The sequence below is a fragment of the Mustela nivalis genome (genome assembly GCF_964662115.1).
Source record: "Mustela nivalis genome assembly, chromosome: 11".
Taxonomy (NCBI): domain Eukaryota; kingdom Metazoa; phylum Chordata; class Mammalia; order Carnivora; family Mustelidae; genus Mustela; species Mustela nivalis.
This window is the reverse complement of record NC_139030.1, coordinates 19221450-19244468: the sequence shown is the minus strand read 5'-3', so window position 1 is coordinate 19244468 and position 23019 is coordinate 19221450. Positions and strand designations below refer to the sequence as shown.

Sequence of the window (23019 nt, the reverse complement as noted above, 5' to 3'; positions counted from 1 at the left end):
GCAGGAGAGAAGCACAATGGGAACCAGTAAGCGGGCACGTGGCTGGCCAGCACCCAGAGGTGAGAGAGAGCCAGCTGTGGGGGCAGGCACCCAGCACTCCCAGGGCCTGGCTACACAGTGTTGCTAACAGGCTGCGGAGGGTCTACGCGACACCAACAAGGTCACTGTCTTCAAAGAGGAAGGTTTCTATTCCAAAATAACAAGAGGGCTTTTGAAATGACCCTATGCAAACGTTTTGATTCAAAATGTTCTCAAAACTCATTTCCTTTAACATCTGAAATGGGGTTGGGGGTAGGGGGTTAGCATTATTTTGTTTTCTGCCCTCCTATGAAATCAGTTCCTCACGAAGGCATTTAATGAGGTGGGGGCAGGTTCATAATTAATGAGTCGTTTAGACATTAACCAAGCACCCTAATAGAAATTAGGATGCTGGGCGCCTGGGTGGCTCAGTGGGTTAAGCCGCTGCCTTCGGCTCAGGTCATGATCTCAGAGTCCTGGGATCGAGTCCCGCGTCGGGCTCTCTGCTCAGCGGAGAGCCTGCTTCCCTCTCTCTCTCTCTCTGGCTGCCTCTCTGTATACTTGTGATTTCTCTCTGTCAAATTAATAAATAAAATCTTTAAAAAAAAAAAAAAAGAAAGAAATTAGGATGCTGCCCTAAGCTCTCCTTAAAAGAGAATAAAGAGTTTGGAGCAAGGAACATAGCAGAGATCACAAAGAAAACTAGGGCTGACCAACATCATGGACACCTTTAAACCAGCCCAAGAGGAAGTCTCAGCCATGTGCCCGCTTTGTTCTTTCTTATCTTTCTCTTCCATCAGGCTGGAAATCCATAAGAGGCTTGTCCAGGAGGAAACTGGAGGTGGGGGAGGGGGGTCAGGGAGGAGAAAAAAACTGGCATTTATTGAATCCTAGCAAGTTTAAGGGACTTTCACATGTATCATTAACTCCTTTCATTTTCCCCAAAACCTATCAGCTAAATAATCACCTCTCCAATTTCAAAACAGAGGTCAGAGAGGTTAAGCAACGTGCTAGGAAGTGCACAGCTCAGAACAGCAGAATCAGAATTGGAAGCCACGTCACCTTGATAAAAGACCAAACGTTTACCCTGGCCCCCTCACTCCTCTGAACTTGTTGAGTTAACTGCAGCTCAAACTTCAAGGTTAAGGAAAATGGTATCCCAGGTTCCTAAAAACAAACAAACAAACAAACAAAAAACTTCCCTAAGTCATAATCTCATGGGGAAAGGGGAGAACATTAGTGAATATCCAGGAAGTCAGAAGAGAAGGGGGAAAAAAGTCCAATTTTCAAAAACAAAAACACAAAATACAGGGTTCAGGGGTGGAAATGAATTCTAGAAACTAATGAAGTTAGCGGGTATTCAAGTTCTACGAGGAATATTCAGCAATAGTTTGCGGTCACTTAGAAAAGGCAGTCTGTAGCACAAAATGGGTTTGCAAAGGCCAGTCACTCCAGGCAAACTTTATGCCCTTTCTGGTGGGTACCCTTAGCTGGTCAACCAGGAAATGGTGACAGAGACACAGAGGAGACCTAAAGCTTCTGTTTCCGCAAGCCACGTGACCTGTCTTTCATATGACTTCACCCCCAAACACAGCTAGACAAGGGCCTGTTCAACTTCCCAAGCCAGAAGTCTTCACAAATACTTCGTTCACACATCCCATTAGTAAAAAGGAAGCATGTACCCCTAAAATACGTTCATTTGTTTTAAAATAATAAACATGTATATATTACTGAAATATAAGCCCTTTTTAAAAAACTTTATTAACATATAATGTATTATTTGCTTCGGGTGTGCAAGTCTGTAAATCATCAGGCTTACACGAAACCCTTAACTTCAATGAAAAAAATAAGAGTAGAAGTTTTCACATTTTCTTCCCATACCCCAGGGGTTATCCTGAGTACCAGATTTTGGAAATCACTGCCCTAGGCTCACAATACAGTGGCCACCTGGAGCCCAGTAACCTTCATTCCACCTGATCCACGTCCCTGACATCTCGTCTACATCAACGGTCCCTGTCTCCACTCCCAACACCGCGGGCCTGTCCTCTATGCCCCAGAGTCCTGGGAGCACTTCGTTCCATTTCCCGGGGCTCACAGGCTACCCCTCCCAGACTCCCCTATCTCCCTGAGTCATTTGTTTCCAAAGTCCCCTCTTTCCCCAAATCCTTGTCCTCCCCCACCGTCATCATGCAGCAGCAAAATTCCCAACAAACTGGATCTCCCAGAAGAGTCTCCTTTCCCTTCTGCATGCAAGCAGTTGGGCAGCACCAGAACAAGTAGATGAAGACACAGAAACCGACCACAGGAGCAGTGTTACTGGTGACTTCAAGCTCTCCTCTTCCCTAGACCTCTAACATCAGAAACTCAAGCTTTTTCCTGTCCTCAGTCTGCTCCATTTCCCTTTACCCCCAGCCTGCAATCCAAACTTGGCACCCTCTCCCCGGTCTACTTCCAGGAGCCAGCCCGACCTGCTTCATCCACCCACTCCAACGTTCACTAAACGTTCACTCTGTGTCGGTGCCCTTGTGGTACTAGAGAGACAGGACTGAATCTCACGGCACGTGCATTCTAGTAAATTCTAGAAAACAAACAAGGTCCGCCATTGGTAGGTGATGGAAGTAAAGCTGCTACAGAAAGGGCGGGGAGCGGGCAGGGGCCAGAAAATCCTGGTCATCGGATGTGACCCGCTGCACTTCCTACCTCTCCCCTTTCCAATTCTTTTGTTTATTGAGAGGAAAATCATCTGCCATTAAATCAATCCCTAAAGATGAACAATTCAGTAGCATTTAGTACATTCACAATATTATGCAAGCTCACCTCTGTCTAGTTCCAGAACATCATCACCTCAAAAAGAAACCCCGGGCCCATCAAGCAGTTACTCCCCATTTCTCCCCCTCCACCCAGCTCCTGAAAGCCCCTAATCTGCCTTTGGTCTGGTGGGGGGTTATCCATTCCGGGTACATCCTGTCAATGGATCACAGTCCCTGTCTATAATGACCACACCTCTGCTCCTCCCGATTCCTTCCCTCTGGCAACTGCTTTCCCCTCTTACTCCTATTCCTTTACCCCCGCCCCCACTCTCCCCACCCTCCCACCTCAGGACTCTTCCCTCCTCCTGCCCATAAAGCTCCGTCACCTGAAGCATTGGTCCTGAGACCCCAGCCTCTACCTTCAAAATAGCCTTCCTAGCTGGCTCTTGCTCTCCTTCTTTAATGCCTAAACCCACACTGACCCCGGTCCTTAGCGTCCCGGACTCAGGCCATCTTCGCACTGCTGTAGAAGAACCCGTACAGCACAGCAGCAGCCTGGATGATGCTTTGAACGCGACACGTCCAAAGTGCATGGTTACCCTCCCGTCTCAGCCCTCTAGCCTCCTGTCCCCCACTGCCACTTCAAGTTCCCGTGACCACTTCCTTGGACCACTGCAGAAGCTTCTCCCCTGCCCCGATCTCATTCCTGTTCCTTCCACACTTTACAAGGCAGCCAGAACACCCTATCTGAAATCCCAAGTTGCCTGTCACTCCCTCTCAGGAGCTCTCTCCGCAGTTCTCAGGAGCAAGCCCCATCGCCTCCCCACAGCAAGGTTTCCTGACCCGGCCTCATCTCCAGCGGCCCCTGCCTTGCCCTCTGTGTTCCGGGAACAGCTGACCACTGAGGCAACGCTCGGTTTGCCCCACATAACCTCTCTCCTTGGCACACCTTCCCCCGGATTCTCCCAAATTCTGTACATCTTCCCAGGCCCGGTTTAGGTATCACCTGCCAGGAGTTTTCCCTGATGCCCCAGGTTAGTCTAGGCACCCTTCCTGCCTGACAGGGACTGCCATTAGGTGTTTATGGATCTGCCTTCCTCTTTAGACTATAAGCTCCCTGAAGACCCTATTTATCTCATCCACCCGTCTACCCACCTATCCACCTATCCATTCCACAAAAATGCCCCAGAGCCTACACTGGGCCAGGCACAAGGAAGACAAGTGAACAGGGCGAACATGGTTGCCGCCTTCAAGTCCGCAATGGAGGTAACAAGAAGATGTGACAGCCGCCCTAAACACACACACACACACACACACACACACACACCCCTCACAAGCATGGCACGTTGTGGGCTCTAGAGCCAGGCTCCCTGGGTTCCAATTCTAGTTACACTACTTGTTAGCTGTACAACCTGGGGCAAATGACTTCACTTCTCTGTACCTCAATCTCTTCATCTCCAAAACTCGGACAATCTCGTACCTACGTCACAGGGTCGTTGGGAGGATTAAAAGAGCTACAGATATAAATCAATGGGAAGTATCCATAACTCCCTGGCACACAATAAAAACACTTGTAGTAAGAGGTAGCCTTTCCTAGGGTGCCTGGGGGGGCTTAGTTGTTAAGGGTCTGCCTTCGGCTCCGGTCATGATCCCGGGGGCCTGTGATACAGTCCCACACCCAGCTCCCTGCTCAGCAGGGAGACTGCTTCTCCCTCTCCCTCTGCCTGCCGCTCCCCCTGCTTGTGCTCTCTCTCTGTCGAAGAAATAAATAAAATTGAAAAAAAAAAAAAAGAGAGAGAGACTTAGCTGTTTCTACTAATACTGGAACAACAGAGTATTTATGACAGGTCCCTGCCCTAGATGAATGGTCAGGTGTTGTGTTCACCTCTGGACACCTACACCTGACATATAATTCCTCAGGAGACTTGCCCACTTTGGCAGAAGAGGCAGGGGCTCACGAAGCTAGTTAGTGGCAGGGAAAGCATAAGTCCCCAGACCTCTGACTTCCCAGCTGATATTTCCTGCCCCCTTCCAAGAAGACCCTTGTTACCCAGGCCAGCCCAGCTGCTCTGCATCTGCCACGGTCTGTCCTTTTCGGCAGCAGAAAGGCTGCCGCTTGCTACCTAGGCCCCTGCAATTATCCCCCCGCTTCCCCTTCTCATGTTTCTCTTCAAATCCTGTTTTCTTTTTCTGTCTTATAGCCTATGGTCCCTACAGTCTGGACGTTTGGAAGACAACCAGAGATCGCTGCATTCTTCAGGGAGCAGCTTAACCAAATCACAGGAGCGGGTGCAAATCCCTGAGCCCACCCCCAGTCCCCCTCTTGGTCCCAGTGGTCACTCCTGATGGGGGAAAGCTTCGTCACCAGAAAGTGTCATTTTGCTCCCTCAGAGACTGTTTACTTGGGGTGCTCCAAGGTTCAGAAGGCAGGGCCCCAGGCACCAAGGTGTAGAAGGAAGGCCACGTAACAGCTCTTAACTGAAAGCCCGATCCCAAATTTCCAACCAAACAACGTAACTCTCACCCATCCACCTGCTTAGTCTGGGTTGCCAGCAGTGCCTCTGAATGGTATGTCATTCTTTGGCGCTGCTGACTTGATAATGAGTGGCAATTCAGCAGGACTTCTGAGAGGCTGCGGTGTGGACGGGACTGCTGTTAGGAAACTTTGGCTTTTACACCTCCATGGGCCTCGAAGGCAGCAAAGAACATGACATAGGGAAGAAATAAATCCTGGAGAGCTGTGTGATGTTCTTTATTACTTTCCATGGTGGGGCCGTAATACCGGTTACCGGTTATAAGTACCTTGGGCTTCATTTATCTTCATGTCTGCACTTCTGCTGAGTGTGTTCACACGTGTGTGTCTGAGGCTCTCGGAGGCATGGAGGCTCCTTGTCACAAGCCAGAGTGTCCAACACTGGTCGGGCTGTCTATTCGGGTGTTGGGATCTCATTTTAACGTCTCATGGTAATGATTATACTGCACAAATGAGCCTCGATAATAACACCGTGGACAGAGTGCTGACAACAGGAGTAGTAAATTTCATCTACACACCTTACTATTGAGAATCTACTCGATCACCCTGTATCATAACAGCTACTGGCTAGGAAGACGTTTGCCCTGGATATGAGATTTTATGAGTCTTACTTTATCTTTCTTGTAAATGCGAAAGCAGACCCATTCTTTTCAACGAGAAATGGAAAACCACATCTTAGGAAGAGAAAAACCATCTGCCTTCCCCGAAAAAAAAACCCTTTCTATATTTTTATATAAAAGAACATCCCTACTAGACATTTCTCTTGCCAAAGGGAACGTTTACCTAGCCTCAGAGGCATTTCTCTTTGGCTCTATATGTAGTGCAGAACACATCTTCACAAGGTTATTCATTGGGTGCCTTTACCAATTCATCTGGAGATAAGACAGCCTGATCTAACACATCTAACAAAGAACAGATAGGCTTTGGAAACAGAGACCCAAATTAAAGCCCCAATGTGCACCTTATTAGCAAGGGGACATTACGTACCATCGGAGCCTCTTCTCCCAGCATAATCATTACTAACATTCCCTTTTACTCTCAAAAGTGTTCAGGTTTGGGTGGTAAAATTATATGGGCTCCTTATGATTCTGTGAGTCGCTGCACACATGACATTTAACGTCTCCAGACCTCAGTTTCACATGTGTTCAGTGAAGACAAGTGAGTCTAATTTACAGGGTTGTCATCAGCATGAAATCAGACAATGTGCTCCAGGCTTGGTTCCCAAAAGTGCCCTGTACTCCCCTGAACACCAGCTACGTGCTCAAGAGGTCCACTTCCAGGAAAAAGTGTTACTCTGTACGTGAGGTCCTCACCTTTGGATTGTCAGTTTGAGGACCTGTATTTTCCACTTTTCGTGGTGATGGGGTCTCTGGAATGGTAACGGGATCTCTCTGTCTCTAGCAGCTACACCATTAACTTCGTTGTCCACCTGACTGGGAGATGAATCACTCACGGATATTTAAACTTTTATCCTTCAGATCTTCTGCACGCTGTTTGCTCTTTCCACAGATCAACATTCATTCCACACCAAACCTCTATGAAAAACAGACCCAGTAAATGCAGCTCAGAATGGGGAAGAGAGGTAAGGGAGCCTTCAAACTGAGCAAAACCACCACCCCTCAGCCAATGAAGTCGGTGAATTTCCTGCTTTCTCAAGTCTTTCCCTAAAAAACACCTGGTCTTATGGATCCAATGACAGGACAGTTTCCTTGGTAAAAGGATCTGAGGTATCTCACTTCAAAAATCAGGCCAAATGATGGATCCAGAGGATATAATACAAAGTGAACTCAGTCAGAGAAAGACAAATACCACGTGACTTCATTGAATTTAAGAAACAAACGAAGAAAAAAAAGAGACAAACCAAAGATCAGACTCTATAGAGAGCAAACTGAGGGTCACCAGCGGGGAGGTGGGTGGGGAAGGGGTAAAATATGTGATGGGGATTAAGAGTACGCTTAAGAGTGGTGAGCACTGTGCAATATACACAATTGTTGATTCACTTTATTGTATACCTGACACTAATAGTAAACACTGCATGTTAATTATATTGGAATTAAAATAAAAAATAACAATAAACAGGCTATGTATTTTTTTTTTAAGATTTTATTTATTTATTTGGCAGAAAGAGAGAGAGAGATCACAAGCAGGCAGAGAGAAGGGGAAGCAGGCTCACTGCTGAGCAGAGAGCCCAATGCGGGGCTTGATCTCAGGACCCGGAGATCATGACCTGAGCTGAAGGCAGAGGCTTAACCCACTGAGCCACCCAGGCGCCCCTAAACAGGCTATGTATTAAAAACTTACTCAAAACTTAAAAAAAATTAGGGCAAGTGGCGCCCACAATCTTGCACATAAATCTGTAAGGACAATCGGTAGCCCAGGATCAACAGAATTTTGCAAGAGAGATGCTGTCACTTCATTAATTAGCTTGTTAAGTACACGTATATTCTCTTTACTCTGACATGAGCAGTAACAATATCATGTAATGGGGTTGCTCCTAATTCCCTAAGGGAGTAGCTTTTACTCCATGAAAAATTTGATCAGTAACTAAGCCCACAGAGAAACGAAGGTTAAAAATTTCAAACTACTAAATTCCAATCTTCAGCATATTTTTTGAAACAAAGAAAAAATACGATTCCCATGATTATTTAATATGGTTGTCCAAGATATTAGTGTTGAATGCGTGAAGAACTCTCCCTATGCTCAACTTCTAAAAAATTAGAAAGGAAATGTTCAGCATTTTCATGCTCTAAATATAGATTTAGAAGCTGTGAGAGGAAAAAGATGCACATGGCAGCACAATGACTCCGTGTCTGGAGGACAGCAAGGGCATTGGGCTCGTCTGTGGCAAAGTCATTTCCTATTAGGAGAAGTTTCCAGAAACAGAGAAAGGTTGAGGTTCTTCCCAGAAATCCAGTGATAGCTGCAGCACGGCACCCTCTAGGCTGGACTCCCTGGGTGGCAAGGTGGCAAGTGGACACTGATGGTGCTGTCCACGTCCACCCAAACCCTATCTTCTAGGAAATGGCCCTCCCCCATATGTGAGATGGTAATGAAGAACACCCTGGCAGCCATTTATGCAATATTTCTTAAGCAATGCGGTCTTTATTAGAGTTGGTTGTGATTATGTAACTCTGAAGCATACAAAGAGGAAAAGAGAAGTTGGGATGTATATAGGGAATTGGCTTGCAAAATGTCGGTAGTATTCTCCACTTGAAAAACTGAACTAGAAATCACACTCCTGCTTAGGATTCAGATAATCAGTATGTTTTGGCTTTAAATGCATCATGTACCTTGTACTGATCAATACAGCCTTGCCGGAGGAATGTTCTGACAAACTTGCCTCCTCATGTCTGATAAAAGAATGAGCCAAGGCTTGAATCAAGCTCAAACCCTTGACCAGCTCTGGTCTAAGAAGAAAACAAGCCAAATGAGGATAAACCCACACCCCTCCCACATTCATACCTGGCAGTCTTGGGGAAGGGCATGTTAGGGGAAGGTCAACTCCCAACAAACCGAAGAGACAGGGCAGGGTGGGTGGGCACCTCGCCATTCTACACTGTGATTTCTGGACCACCACCCCCTGCCCCCGGCAGTCTGGGGACATCCACAGATCCCTTCTCGGGATTTTTTTGAAGACATAAAATCAAATACACAGGATTACAGAGGAAATTGATGATATTTAAATACGGTTACCAAAATATTTTTTAAAATTGTGATATAATAACACATATGCTTATTTATTAACACATTAAAAAACACTATCTAGCTGTAGGTGTAATAACCACCATAATTCTAAAGTACTGACATTTCAAGATATTGGTCAGACATCTATAACACGAGATGAAAATATTGGATATCTACTGGTGACAAAGTCACAGACAATAATAATCATACTGTAATTTATGGCCAATATTCAAAAGCTAAGGATTGCTCAAATTTGGGTTAGAGGTTAGTGAAAACCAAGGTGTAGCATTTTCCCGAATAAGCTCACAGCCTGAGCTAACAGCCTGACAGATGGGTCTGAAGTAGTTCATGTGAAACTCAGGTGATAAGCTGATTTGATTCCCTACACCTATGGTTCTTCCATAGGAGAGAATGACAAGGAGACCCATAACCCAGCCCTGGTCCAGCAGGAGCCAGAAACCACAAACACGGGAGGGTGGGTGGTGAGCACCATGGAGAGTCTACCATCCACACAGACCGAGCAGTATGGGGCCAACACATCTCTTCCTTGTTTCATAGTCGGCCACAGAAAATGCATGAGGTACAGTTTTTTTATTTCCTAAATGATCAGTGTTAAGAATATTTAATTTAGCTGAATCATTAGACTGGAAGAAAAAAAATGACTTTACAAATCACTTCTCCCAGTGCAGTGTTCTAACCTCTACCAGCCCTGAAGCTCCCAGCTTAAAGCAAACTTCTAATACTCCTTCACTATCTCAAATCAACTTCTTAGATAACCCTCCTAAACATAATTTCAAACATATATACTTGTTGCCTTATGAGTAAATGAAAAGGAAATAACTGATAACAAACCTATAGGTATTTCGATATGCAATTAGTTGGGTGAGATGGATCTAGAAGGCATAATGGGGGCATTAGTTGCTTGTGTTTTAATGTAAAATCAAAAAATTGGTCAGCTACAAATGAGGACTGAAATGGGTGACATGGTGATGCCAGGGTTGGTGTGATTTTTCAAAATGGCGAACATTTCTTGGTGCATTTCCCAATGAAACAAAGCACAGTCTTCCTTTGTCAGCTGAGAAAGACAATGCTTACCTAAAATATGCAAGATGTTCTTTGTTTATGTGTAAGATACGGCCTCTAGGTTCAGGTAGTAAACAGGTTTTCTTGTCCATGATTGTCTCATAGTGCAATATGGGATACATTTTGGAGTGTAAGACTGTTGCAGGGGCTCCCGGGTGGCTCATTTGGTTAAGTATCTGCCTTCAGCTTGGATCATGATCCCAGGGTCCTGGGATCGAGTCTCATATCGAGCTCCGTGCTAAGCCGTGAATCTGCTTTTCCCTCTCTCTCTGCTCCTCCCCCATTTATGCATGCGCACACTCTCTCTAGCTCTCTCTCAAGTACATAAATAAAATCTTAAAAAAAAAAAAGACTGCTCTATCCATCACAGTTAGCAACCCTGGTCCCCACCAATAAATGCTAGTAGCACTCCCCAATCAACAACCAAAACTTCCCCCACAAATTTCTACAAAGCCCTTATACAAAGCCCTGGAGCTAGCCCAAATCCCATTGCAATGCCTAGCTCTGCCCACCTCTGGGTGATGTCAAGCTGGGCCACTGAGGAGATACTCCCCAGGAAACTGCAATTTGTGTTACAAGAAATATTATTCATGCTGGATGATTTCCCCAGTAGCTAGTGTCACCCACATTCTGCCTTTGGGACAGAAAGAAGCCCAAGGCAGGGGAGAATTAACCAACCAGGCAGATGGACTCAAAGAAGAAGCAAAGGAGATTCCTGGGGTGCCTGGGGCCTCCTGCCCTAACATGAATTCTGCACTTTGTTGAAGCAAGCTCTATCAGGTCCTTGTTGCTAGCACTCAGAAGAGTCCAACCACCTGCCTGAACTAAGGGAGGCAGTTAAGATAAAAAATACTCAGGGGGCAGCTGGGTGGCTCAGTCAAGTGAGCATCTAACTTGGGCTCAGGTCATGGTCTCAAGGTCCTGTATCAGGCCAACATAGGGCTCTACACTGAATGGGGAGTCTGCTTCTCCCTCTTCCTCTGCCCCTCCTACTGCTTAAATGCTCTCTCTGCAGCTCTCTCTCTCTGATAAATAAAAACAAATACTCAGAAGAATCTATTCTAATGTCAAAGGAGCCACCTTATTTAGGGGACATTTCTTGATCCTACCTAAACTCTTCATGCTGTAGCTGAAGCTCATTTATTTTGATTTCTTTCTCACTGCTGATAAATAAATGAGCCAGCGACCATTCTTCACCTGGTATTTCTGACTCTAGAAAGATACATCCAGATCCTTCTAAAGGCTTTTCTGCCTCGGCTTCTTTTCATCAATCTCATTAGCCATATGACATAAATAACATTGTTGTCCCTCCTTGACAGGCTTGGAAAATTTAGGTATCAGAAAAATTTGGTCTTTAAGGGACCAAACTGGGTCTCAATGAAAAAAGATTTTTTTCCAAAGTCTTTCCAACCCCCAAAGTCCATGATTTAATGTATTTAAATTTTATTATGTTCAGGAATAATATCACCCTAATTCAGAAATGTAGCAATAAGGACCAACTGTCAGAAAGGTGTGGTAAAAAGAAGCTACCTCTGTTTCTCTCCCACTTTCACTAATGGACTCCATTATATCACAAAAAAAGGCACTGCTGCAATCTAATGAATAAATAACTAGCACTTGAATGGAATCTGTGTCCATTTTTAATTCCAGTTAGTTTCCACAAGAAAGCCTCATTTAAATTTGAAAGGGGGGCGGATAACATTACTTCAAAATGATATATTTTAGGAATGCTCCCAAAGTGTCTTATATAAGTCAGTCAGGTATAATGTTAAATCACAAAAACATTAATTGTTGAATCTAAGTAAATAGACGAGAGAGTCCAAGTATGACACAGGTAAAGGGGTAGTTCACATGTGACAGATCTGTTTAGTGTAATTTCCAGAAGAATATCAGGAGAGCTAAAGGTCACTTGAACGGTGTCTTCTAAAACGGAGGGTCGCAGCTAACTGATAGGTTATGAAATCAGTTCAGTGCAAGGGTCAGAAAACTTTTCTTCAAGAGCCAGATGGTAAATACTCTAGGCTTTACAGGCCAGATGATCTCTGCCACAACTACTCAACTCTGCCATCTGAGCTTGAAAGCACCCACAAACAATACATGATCAACAGGAGTAGCCAGGTTCTAATAAACTTCATAAAATCAGCAGCAGGCCATGGTGCTGACCCCTGACCAGCATTTTTTAAGGCTATGAAACAGAACAGGAAGCATCTGAGGGCTTCAGAGGCAGAGGGGTAGATAATGTGTCTTGAAACTCTTCTTGCTGTTATATACATGTAAATATGACTTAGGAGTTAATATGAATTTCTAACTGTACACTGGGAGTTAAAGCCAGCATGCTAGAAATAACAAATACTTTGAGGAGGAAAAGCAAGTCTGCTTTGGACTTCAACTGATAAGAATTTAAAAGACAACCATGTTAAAAAAGGGGGCGGGGGATAGAAAAAAGGGTAGATACAATGAGCAAGTTCTTGAGCCCAAACTATAGCCTTAAAAGAATATTTTAAAATGTATTAAATTTGTACAAAGAATATTAACTAGTTACAAGCAGTCCAAAATGATCTTCGAAAGGAAATACTTCTCACTAAAATACTAAAAATACTTCTCACGTTATTCAAACACCTGAGGTGAGGTGTGTATCAGTAAGCAGTTGCCATATAACAAACTTCTCCGGAACTCAGTGGCTTAAAGCAACCGCCATCGATTGTTTCTACAACTCTACAGGTTAGTTGGCTGGTTCTGGTGACCTAGAACAGTCTTAACTAATCTTGGCAAGACATGCTGTGGAGACTTTGAGCACCCAACAGTTCAGTTGTGGGCTGGCTGGTCTAGGGAGCCTCGGCTGATACCACTGGGCCTATCCCCATGTCTCTCTCAGAACTCTCCATTAGGCTAGCCTGGCTAGCCTGGGCATGTTCTCACAGCGGTGGCAAGCCCAGCTATGTAAAAGGCACTCAGAAGCACATAGGCTCTTTTAAACTCTGGCTACAGGACGTTCGCTAATGTCCCACTAGCCAAAGCATCACGTGACCAATCCCAGTGGTGGGGAAGGGATGGTAGGGGGACTACAAAGCTAGAAGGTAGGAAGTGTAGATACAGGGAGGCCATTAATTGGGGCCATTAGTGCAATCAATCTACCACAGGCAGTATTTACTGTCATCACCTTGGCAGAAGCAGAGATTCAACATTATTTTACATTTCCCCATTACCATTTCTCATTTTGTTTTTTCATTATCACATCAGAGGCAGAAAGGCAGAGTGAAAGGAACCCAGGCTTCGGAATCAGTGAGATCCACTTTCGCATCCTGGCTCCCACACTTCTGGCTTCGTGACCCTGAGCAAGTTCCCTCTGCCCCTCGGCTTCCTCACTGCAGAAGGACTGCTGATACCACACAAGCCTCAACATGTAGATGTGCACAGCTCCATGTATGACCACAGCAGAACTCAAATCCTAAATACTGGGTTTTGCAAACAGTCCATTTTAATACAGTCAAAAAAGATGAGGGAAATAAGCAAATTTCCTATGGCACTAAAGTTCCTTCCCAGAAAGGAGGAGTTCTACATAAAGAGTAAAAAAACATTTCTTGACAGAGTTTTGAGCACTGTGGGAGGCAGAAAAATGGCTCCAGCAATGTTCATGTCCTAATCCCTGGAACCCGTGAATGTTACCTTACAGGACACATAGGATTACATTAGGGATCTTGAGATGAGGAGATTATCCTGGATTATCCAGGCGGGCCCAATCTGATCACATAGATCCTAACATCAGGGAACCTTTCCTAGCTGTGGTCAAGGAACCAGGCTGACAGCAAAGGGGCAAGAACTCAGCTGAGCATTACTGGTTTGGACAGTGGAGGAAGGGGGCAAAAGCCTATGAATGTGAGCTGCCTCTAGAAGCTGAAAGAGGCCAGGAAGTAGATTCTTCCCTAGAGCTTCCAGAAGGAGCAGACACTTGATCTTACCCAAAGAGGCCTGTGGTAGATCTCTGATCCACGGAATTATAAAACAATAAATTTGTATTTCCTTAAGCCACTAAATTTGCAGATATTTGTTACAGCAGTAACAGAAGGACTGCATAATCTTGTAATCTTTATACCAAAGGCTGACAATAACAGAACCGAAGTCTCTCTTGAAGCCACTGGAGTGGGAGGAAGAAACTGGAACTTGGAGAACACTAACTAGGCATGGCATCAAATATGGAAAATTGCATCTGATTCTGGTTATAGGGGCAATTAGAGAAAAGGCATTATGATAGAATGAGCAACTTATTGTCACCAAAAATACTTTATAGTATTTTCTTTATAGCAGTATCTAGGAAAGTGCAATAAAATCATTATCCATATAGTCTTCAAAGGCATCCTAACTATAGCTCTGACCAGCATGTGCTAGGGAAAAGCCATATCAACAAAATCTTTCCACATAAACTTTTTAGAGACTTCTTTTAACGGATGGCTGCTCCAGATCTGCAGTTCCAATCTGATCACTCCTGCTTTCTTTTGTAGATGATATGACAATAAGGTAATACGCCCTAGCCATGTGGAGACACGGACACACATACACACCCTATTTCACACACAGGCCCAATTAGTTGGGCCCATATGCCCACGAAGTATGCTTACAGTAAGGAAGAAAAAAAAATGTCTACAGAAAGTCCACTGATTGATTTAAACAACGGAACGTAAACAAGCACGACCGAACAGGCCTTCCAAACTAGGAAAACACCTAAGCATATATGAAGGACAGATTAAAGAAAGAGTTAGGTAAGGAGGCTAAGCACAGCCAAGAAGGCACACTAGAAGAATCCCACTGATGTAGAAGAAGCTAAGAGATGCCTCATTTGACACGTGAGGAACCGAACTCATGGAACACCAAATTGATCCGCATGAGACAACCAGCTAGCTGCAGAAGCTGGTCTGCCATGGTGCCAGTTTACCCATGATGCCCACTGCCTCGTTGTTCATGTGACTCGTCATGCGCACATGCTCTGTGCCAGGCAATGGAGCTTCCAGTTGCGCTTTCTAGAGCTCTGTACTCCTTTCTGAGAGGGGTCAGATGTACTGTTTTTTTTTAACCAACCTAGGGAAAAAATAAACAACTTTCCCTTTTTGAAACTTATTGGACAGGGAAAAAAAAAAGCAAATAAAGAATAGTGAATCTATAGAAAATGGTAACATTCACCCAAGAAAATTAAATCTGTACATCCCAAATGATGGATGATGAAAAATCATCCCATAATGTCACATAATGAGGCCCTTCCCCTCCCCATCCCTTCTTAGTGCTCTACTAACCCTGGTGGCTCTGAAAAATGAGAAGAGTGGGGGCGAAGGAAGTCCTATGGAAGAACAGAAGTACAAAGAAACGCACCAAAGGGACACAGAAACATCATTCTTTGCATGAGGCAGAGATAGTGCTCTCCTAAACACCATGCGTGAGAGAAAGAGTCGGTCATTTAGAAAACTCATTGGCATGAGCACTAGTAAATAAAAAAATCGGAACTGAAAATAACAGATGGTTAAGGAAAAAAAAAAAAAAACAGCAGCTGCAAGGAGATTGATATCAAACTCCCTGTTCTTTGAACGTAGTTGTTTCTCAGGGAAGCCCTAATGAAGGTATGGGCACAGAATTTGGCCCAGCTTGCGGCTGGGTAAATTGTTAGCCACTTTCCCCCACAGCACTATGCCACACAGAACCACAGAACTCCGGGAGCCCAGTCATTTTCTGCTCTTTGATTCTCAATTCCCCAAAGGAAAAAACAGCTTCACTAGGCAAAAGGGGTTATTTCTAGGTTGAGAAGTAGGGACCAAGGCCTCTTATTTCTAAATATACAAAAATAAACATCCCTAAAGAATAGTGATAATAAAGGGTTGGTGCTTCTTTGGTAAGCACTCAATGGTGTACTGAAGGGAGTCGACCAGCAAAGGCAAAAACAACTTGAGTTTTCCCTCAATCTTTTTTTATCCAGTAAGGGAATTTTCTTTCTTTATTCCACACCTCCTTTGCCATATGTAGAGGATTATACGTCAGGACTGAACAGAACATTGGCGCTCATTCAATCTCCTCTTGCTTTTCAACATAAGAACTGAGACCCAAAGTGGTCACGTGGGCTGAATTAATGTGTTCTTCATTTGCATACTGCTTCCCAACTGAGCTGAACTCTTCCTGGTGGGCCCTGACCAGGACTAGACTTCTAACTCCATGAGCAGCTATGGACTATTTGTTAACTAGAAGTGTTCAGAATCAGGAACAGGCAGGAGCCCTCGTAGACCCCATGTAATGGTCATATGGAAGGAGTAAAATGAAAGGAGATGGTGTTTGCTGTCACACCCAACTGGAAGACTCCATGAAGTATGGTGATCCCACTGGACAGAGGAGTATTTTCCAGGATTCCACAGACACTGTGGGAGTGTCCTCACTGACCCTTTATTGGAACTGTTAAGAAACAGCTCTGAGGCCACTGCCAGGTCACTTCTTCCCTACCCCATGCTCCTGTAGAGTGGAAATCAATGCTGAGTGGGGTCAGGAGCCCTAAGACACACACACACACACACACACACACACACACACACACACACACAGGTAGAAAACTTAAGAGTGAAATGTAAAATCCATCCCAGACTATATTCTTAAGATGTCAAACTTACTAACATGAAGAAGAGGACACCTCACTTAAAGACATCATTTAAGTTGCTCAGATTGTCCCATGTGTGGATGGTGAAAAGATGCAGACACACCATCTGCTCCCCACCAGATCTAAGGTGAAGTTGGTTGTGAGCTCAGAGGCACAGGGGGTTCTTGGAGGGGGAGGGACAGATGCCAAATGACCAGCACATTTGCTTCCTGAATCATTTCCACAAACAAAGGGGGCACACAACTGTTATCAGTTGTTATCAATTGTTCGTGTGAGACCAAGGGTCAGAACTGAAACCCAGCTTTGTCACTGCTGTCCACTGGCTGATGAGACTTCAAGTAAGCCCTTCTTGCTCTCTGCAAGAAGGAATCCAGAAGGATCTCCCTGAACTGCTTTCCAACTCCTGAGTGTCTAAGGCTCCTCTTGGCTTTGGTTGGAAAGAAAGTGCTGGCTGCTTCAGGATGAGCTTGCTAGCCTTAATTAAGCACAGCTCAGCTAATATGGACTCTGGACCTAGACCACCTGCATTCAAATCCTCACCTGGTCACTTGCTAGCTGTGTGTGATCACAGTCAGGTTTCACAACCTCACAGACATCCCATATATAAACTGGGAATGACAACAGAGTCTACCTTACCACTGTAGGGAGTAGTAACGGAAATAGGAAAGAAGCATATGCAATCAGATCAATTACAGAGGGTAAATTTTTCATCCCATCTCTATTGTTCTGCCCACCTCCTGACATTTCTCCTTAAGGACACATAATATCTGTGATGATCATCAACACAACACACTCTCACCAGTGGACTGACACACAAGAGATCCAACACTATTACAGTGGAAGACTGTTCCATGGAGGATACTTACAAAAAGCATCTTACCAGCGTGACGGGACTTAGAAGCCGTCTGTGCTCAGAGCTACAACACTAAGGAGTACAGCTGAGACAGGAGTGGGTGGGCGGCACACATTCCCTCCAGGGCCAGCCACAAAAATCTGGGTGGGATGCAGAAGTGAGGCTGATGGAGAGAAGTGAGTTGGGGTAAATGGGAAGGGGACACAAACCATGAGAGACTGTGGACTCTGAGAAACAAACTGAGGGTTTCAGAGGGGAGGGGCGTGGGGGGATGGGTGAGCCTGGTGGTGGGTATTAAGGAGGGCTCCTATTGTATGGAGCACTGGGTGTGGTGCATGAACAATAAATGTTGGAACACTGGGGAAAAAATTAAATTAAATTAAATTAAAAAAGAAAAAGAAAAAAAAGCAAGGCTGTTAATCTATTCTAGGGATAACCTTGAAGAGCCAACTTTTTTTTTTTTTTTTAAGTAAATCAAATGCAAACACCAGTATTTAACTCTTACAAGTAATAAAGTACTTGGATACACCTCACTCCTAGGGGCATGGGCAACAGGGTGGCGAAATACTCCTTAGCCATCTTTGATAACCATCCCAGGTGGGGCCAAGATCCAGCAACCCTCAACACAAGCACTGCAGGAGAGGGGGTAGCAGGGACAGTTTACAGGGAAAACTCCACCAAACCCGGCCATGGCAGCTTATCCCCCCTTGCCTGTCCAGATTTTTCAGGCTGGACAAAGGGCCTTGATGGAAAGGCTCCTGTTCGCTTTCCAGAAGGTTAGGCATTTGGATAAGAGAGCTCTGGGATTTTGAAAAAATAAAGTGATCCTTCCAACCCCTCTCACGAACACATACAGCTTTCCAGATGTGACAAAGTTAGGAAAACATGAATTTAATTGTAGCAGTGAAAAAACAAATAAATAAAAGAGCCCAAGGAAGCAAACAGAGCACAAGTCCCTATGCTTCCAGCTGAGAACATAGTTAAAGTACTAAGGCTCCTGGGACCCACCTTGGCGACCTTCCAAGAACTGGTAGTTTGCATTAACACACAGAAAGAGAAGGTCAGATAAATTAAAAGTTCAAAAGGTAATTTTGAAGAAGGACATCTTTATCCTCAGCCCCAGCACAGGGCATGGCCCATGGCAGCTGTGGGACAAACTTACTCCATGAACCCACCTGAGGCTGGCAGAGAGGTCACACGGGGCTCCGATTTGTGATGTTGAAAGCAGATGCCATATAGGATAGGGACCGAGGCCAAGACTAGAAACTTCGAGAAGGGCTGGGGGGATCTCTACTCAATTTCCAGCATATTAAAAAGTACAACCATCTTCTGGTTATTAAGAGTGACTCTACACTTCAAAGTACTTATGAACTTTAAAGGCAGCCTAGTAAAACTTGCACTGACAAGCACACTTATTTGTGACACAAACCTCTCAACTGTCACCCACACAGCATCCACCCCAAATATAAAATTATTTTCTCTCTCTCTCTGTCTTTTTTTAAGTACCTGGATTCTGGAACACATACACCTTCTGCCAGCCAAAACTCTGTTAACTCTTCACCCGACACAAGGACCCTTTCTCAGATTTTGCCATACACAACAACAAACCCCCAGAGACAAAGCTCCTAACAGTGTATATGCTTTCCTGAGATTTCCTATAATAAGATCAACACAGGAAGCCCTTCACCCCACCAGCAGCCCACCCTTCTAAAGCCAGGAGGCCAAGACATGCAAAGAGCTTTACCTCTCTTGGGAAGGAGCAGGGCAACCACCTGCCTGAATGACCATGGAGTGAGAAAGGACATGAACTTCCCAACACAAGTCTTATGATGACTGCTCTGTGCAGTTTTCTGGACTTCTTTGCAGGGCACCCTGGCCACTGTCTGTCCCCTGCCAAATCAGTCTGAGGGTGACACTGCAGTGACTTGATCTGGAAAGGTGGTGTTAAATGACTGACATCTACAAGGGATCCTGAGGAGTCACACTTCTCATGGGAGGAGCCAAAGCCCCCCCCCCCCCATCCCACTAGAATCACAGGGGGACTCTGGCATTTCAATGCGTTTGAAGGCCAGCTGGGCAGAAGGCTGCTTTAGTTATTTTTAAACTGAGAAAACTGAATGGAAAGGGAGAAAATCTGAATTCCTATAATCTCCTGAGAGGTCCCTTCTAGCTCCAAGATGCTACTAAAGAACACTGCATATGCACATACTTCTTTATAAAAACGTATATATACATACATATGTGTGAATATATATATGTACTGTATTCACACTTCAAACACAAAGCACTTGAAATGTGCGCTGCTGAGATCAAAAGCCCATGCGCTGCTTGGCAGAGGGGCTGGGGTGCACAGATGCCATTGGCAGATTTGGGCAGGGCCCCCAGCCCTCCTGCCATCCCCCTCCACCTAAACACCAACCCAACCAGCAGCTGCATGTGTGGAGGCAAGCCCCACAAGGCTCTAAACCAGGACAGCAGACTCCTTTCTCCTAGTGACTCCAGGCCTAGATGTCCCAAACCCAGGCAAGGTGAACAAAGGTGGAGACCAAAGGAAAAGTCTAACCCTTAAGTCCTGGCACCCAGCTCTGCCAGAGTCAGGTATCAGGCACAGGAGGTCCTTTCTCCTTTTGTCCCAGCTCCTAAAGGGGGCAAAACAGTCACATTCTCCCTCCTCCCCTACCACTCTGTTTTTCAGGGCCTCTCCACTTCTCTCTGACTACCCAGATGGCAAGCTGGTAACTGGAGAAAACTAAACGGCCTCCAGAAAATGGAGCTGCGCTCCAATCCTAGCAGTGCCAAACTTAAGGGTGCTTATCTCAGCCTTGAACAATAACAACAAAAAGAATTTGTAGGAAAGAAGGAAGTGGGTGGTGATGGTGAAAATCCATTTATCAAGACAGATCCGTGATGGGTTTGGCTATCATGAAAAACTGTTTTTTTTTTATTTCTTGCATTAAAAACAAGGCAGTTCTGACCCTTCATCAAGGCTCAAGATAGCCGTGATAGAGTTGATAATATGGTGGTGGTTGGGGGCAGGGCGGGGGGTACTCTCCGAGTAAAATCCAACCAAGTTCCTCGGGTCCTAACAATGAACACAGACGGGGACACCAGCTTCCCCCTTCTGTGTCTTTACAATGCGATCCCGCAGCTAATACTCAAATCTGAGTGTTTCCAGATGCCCTGTGGCCATCCCACCCGAACCCCACACACACCGCGGCTTTCTCCTCCCCAACTTCACAGCTCTGTAAGTGCCCAACCTTCTCTAACTGGGCCGCCAGAGCCGGGAGCGAACAACAGTGTCTGCCCCGCGCCGGGCTTGGCAATAGGAACCGGGAGCACTGGGCCCTAGACCTCGAGCCCGGTATCTCCGAAAACCTTAAGCATCGCCTACTTCCCCAGAGCACCCCGCTGGCGCTCCGAACGAGGCTGGACAATGCAAGCGCCACCTCTTCCCTCTTCCGCGCGGTAGCTACGAAACCACGGCTTTGTGTGACAGCAAGTGTGCGCGAACGTCCCCAGCTCACACACCCCCTTTCACCCAGTCTGCTCCCGGCACGGGGTCGGTGCGCTCTGAGAGTGCATAGGGAGTGAGTCCACCATGCAAGCGGCCGCACCGCCAGGCCTCTGGCCTCCCGGCCTCGGACCTGGCCTCGGGGAGCGGGGGATGACATCCACACCCCCGTTCCCAGCCGCGGGGGCGGTCGGCGCCAGCAGCGCTGGGATCTGAGCAAAAGCGAGGCAGGGGCCAGGGGCACGAAACGGCGACAGGCGGGCGCCGCGCCCCCGACCCGCGCGCTCGGTCGCCCCCAACTTAGCACGCGGTGGACCGGGAGGGGGGGCCCAGAGGGGGCCGGGAGGGGGCCGGGCGGCTCGCGACTCGGCAGGAAGTTCCCAGGGCTGCACTGAGCATGCTCTCGGGGAGTGTGTGCGCGCGGGTGTGGGCTCTGCGCTCCCCGCAGCCTCTTCGGCCGGGCTGACTCGCGGAGCGCCCTGACGGGGTCGCGGGCCGGCGACCGGCCCCAAAGGGTGGGGGGTTCCCCCGGGCTTCCCGGTTTCCCAGCCCGAGCGTCGCTCCGCCGCATCCCTCCTCTTCTGGGCCCCGGGCCAGCCTCCCTTCTTCTTCCTCCCCACTGGCCGTTGGCTGAGCCCGCCCTGCGCGCCCCGGTTCCCGGGACCCCAGCCCGGCCCACACCCGCAGCGTGACCCCACCAGGCTCCTCCGCGGTCCGAGCGCCCATCTGCCATCCCCGGCAGCTCGCCTACAGTCCGCGCCACCAAAGCCTCCTCTGGACAGTCCCTTGAAAAGCCCACAAGCCTGTTCCCCAAGGGCGCGGGGGGCCTGCTGTCTCCCCTGGAGAGGGCTGCCCCAGGCAGGTGGGCGCCTCAAGGCGCGTCCCCCGCTGCACTCCCGGGTCCCGCAGAGCGGTCGCAGCCAGGGCACCTACGCAGGCGACAGGCAGAACCCCCGGCCGCGCCGCCCTCGGTGCAGGCTCTCCCCGCCCGCGCCCAGCTCCCCGCGCCCTCCGCGGTCCCCTCTGCGTGCATCTCCCCGCGGGGATGGCGAGCCCGACGCGATCGCCCCGACCCAGTGGCTCTCACCTCCGTGTTGAACAGCAGCAATAGCAGCAGGGAGCGCCCGCCAGCCGCTGTCCCCGCGGGGCCCACGACGCGGCGGGGCACGGGGTCGCGGCGCCCCGAGCCTGTGGCGCGGCTACCTGGGCTGGATCGCGCCCGGGGCCGCCGCGGCTGCCGCGGGAGCCGCAGGGCCGCCGCCGAGCGGGCCGCGGCAGGGACGGTCTGCAAACTCCCAGCCCTGGCGGGGCCGCGCGCGGCGCGTCCACACACAGCCCGGACGCGGTAGCGACGCTCTTCGCGGGCTCAGCCTAGCGGGGCGGGGGTCTGTCCGCAATTTCCCCTAACACCCTCAGCCCAGCGTCTCTAACTTCTCACCGCTTCTGGGCTCGCGGCTCTTGAAGGCAGGATTCTGGCCAGGAACGTTCGGCAAACTCCCCGCCCTCCCAGGCCGAGCGCTCAGCCAATTCGGAACGCCCCAGCTTCTCAGGGGCCGTCTGCAAACTCTCAACTCTGTCGGAGAGGACTTCTAGCAACCTTTCAATTCTGCAGCCCAAAGGGAGAAAGGAGCAAGGGAGACAGGTTAATCGCGGCCATAAATAATATTCTAGTAAGGTCGGGGATAGTGTGCCAATGCTCATATGACAAAGCATCCTCCAGAGTGGTGCAGTCCAAGGGCCTCGAAGCACCAGGGGACTTCTAGCAGCGAAGCCCAGGCAGGGAAGACTGGGGGCTCACCCATTTACAGGAGCATGCAACTTTAATAAGTGCCCTGAGTTTCAGTTTCCTTCTTCATGAAATGTGTTCTAGGTAGCCAGGTCTACTTCTTGGTTTTTGTGACCTTGGACAAGTCACTTAACCATTTGAATTCAGCCTCTTTATCTGTGAGCATAATACTGCTT

General features: G+C 47.3%; 1 protein-coding gene across 3 annotated transcripts in view; it reads right to left on the bottom strand.

Moving 5' to 3' along the window:
* The window catches only part of MGAT5 (alpha-1,6-mannosylglycoprotein 6-beta-N-acetylglucosaminyltransferase), a 337363-nt gene extending 314758 nt beyond the window's left edge, over positions 1-22605 (bottom strand). Inside the window, exon 1 of one of the 3 annotated variants that reach the window (XM_082689322.1) lies at positions 22145-22605. The gene's annotated coding sequence lies outside the window, so the exon portion shown is untranslated. The remainder of the gene's footprint in view (positions 1-22144) is intronic. The other 2 variants (XM_082689323.1, XM_082689324.1) reach the window with 2 other exon arrangements.
* Positions 22606-23019: the final 414 nt, after the last annotated feature.